At 41.1% G+C, this 1649-nt stretch overlaps 1 pseudogene; it reads left to right on the forward strand.

Moving 5' to 3' along the window:
- The first annotated feature begins 242 nt into the window (after positions 1 to 242).
- On the forward strand, positions 243 to 1312 carry LOC119507284 (annotated as a pseudogene).
- Positions 1313 to 1649: the final 337 nt, after the last annotated feature.

The following is a 1649-nucleotide window of genomic DNA, read 5'->3' on the forward strand; positions in this document are numbered from 1 at the left end:
GAGGTTGCTCAGGAGCTTTAACAGTGATAATTTCCATTAATATATGAAAAGTCTGGGCACTGTTAGGTGGGCTGAGGGGACGTCGGCGGCTGTGGAGCCGGGGAAGTTTGGGTGGCGCTGCGACTTGGGAGGCAGGCTCAAGCCTCAAAGCCTAGAGTCGGGAGGACCGGCCTACGACGCTGGCAGGCCTGCTGCGGTCGTCTCGCGTCCTCTTGCTGGGGAAAAGTGTTTAAACTTATAAAATGTCATCTATCTAACACCTAGTTTATGCAGTTATTCGTTTCTTAAGGGAACAAAGTCAAATGGATGCTTGTACTTCAGATGAACAAGAAAGCTTGGAAGTTGCAATTCAGTGCTTGGAGACGGTTTTTAAGATCACCTCAGAAGATACACACCTAGCGGTTGCACAGCCCTTAACAGAAATATTCACAAATTCCCTCTGTAAGAATGATATTGTGCCCCTCTCAAACTCAGTGGCTGAAGATGTGGGGAAAGCTGACCAATTAAAAGATGAAGGCAATAATCACATGAAAGGAGAAAATTATGATGCTGCAGTGAATTGCTATACACAGACAATAGAATTGGATCCAAAAAATACGGTTTATTACTGCAACAGGGCTGCTGCTCAGAGTAAATTAGGTAACTATTCAGATGCAATAAAGGATTGTGAAAAAGCAATAGCAATTGATTCAAAATACAGCGAGGCCTATGGGAGAATGGGGTTGGCCCTCACTGCAATGAATAAATTTGAAGAAGCAGTTACAAGTTATCAAAAGGCATTGGAGCTTGACCCTGAAAATGATTCCTATAAGTTAAATCTCAAAATAGCAGAACAGAAGCTAAGAGATGTATCCAGTCCTATAGGAACTGGATTGAGCTTTGACATGGCCAGCTTGATAAATAATCCAGCCTTCATTAGTATGGCTGCAAGTTTAATGCAGAATCCTCAAGTTCAACAGCTAATGTCAGGAATGATGACAAATGCCATTGGGGGACCTGCTGCTGGAGTTGGGGGCCTCACTGATCTATCCAGCCTCATCCAAGCGGGTCAGCAGTTTGCTCAGCAGATACAGCAACAGAATCCTGAACTTATAGAGCAACTGAGAAATCATGTCCGGAGCAGGTCATTCAGCAGCAGCACTGAAGAACATTCCTGACTTGACCAGGGACCATAGCTCAGAATGCAAATGGTTTCTCTGAAATGTTTACCTTAGATAATGGCCATAAAAAGCACCATAGCTGATTTTTGAAAATAATGGAGGAAAAACTCTTGTGTCTATTCAAAAAAAAAAAAAAAAAAATCTGTTTAGCTGATAGATTTATTACTGACAGACTTGAACATAACATGACTCCTTTGGATACGAATGATCAGTAGGCCTGTTAACTGTAAGTGCCAATATAGCACTGGACAAGATTCCATTTTCAAACCTTTATTATCATATTTGTATATTAGACTTAACAGAGTATATTTATTGGTGAGTTCTTGAGCTCCAAATTCCCTCAAGCAAGCATTTTTGAGAGGGGAGATGAACAAATGGAAAGTTTTTCCATGTTGGTCTAGAAGAAATATACTTGCCACTAAACAGCATGTCAAGAGAAGAAAATGTTTATTTAGGTTTAACTTGGATAGTGCTATCAGTAATGAATGT

The sequence above is a fragment of the Choloepus didactylus genome, chromosome 12, assembly GCF_015220235.1.
Source record: "Choloepus didactylus isolate mChoDid1 chromosome 12, mChoDid1.pri, whole genome shotgun sequence".
Classification (NCBI taxonomy): Eukaryota; Metazoa; Chordata; class Mammalia; order Pilosa; family Megalonychidae; genus Choloepus; species Choloepus didactylus.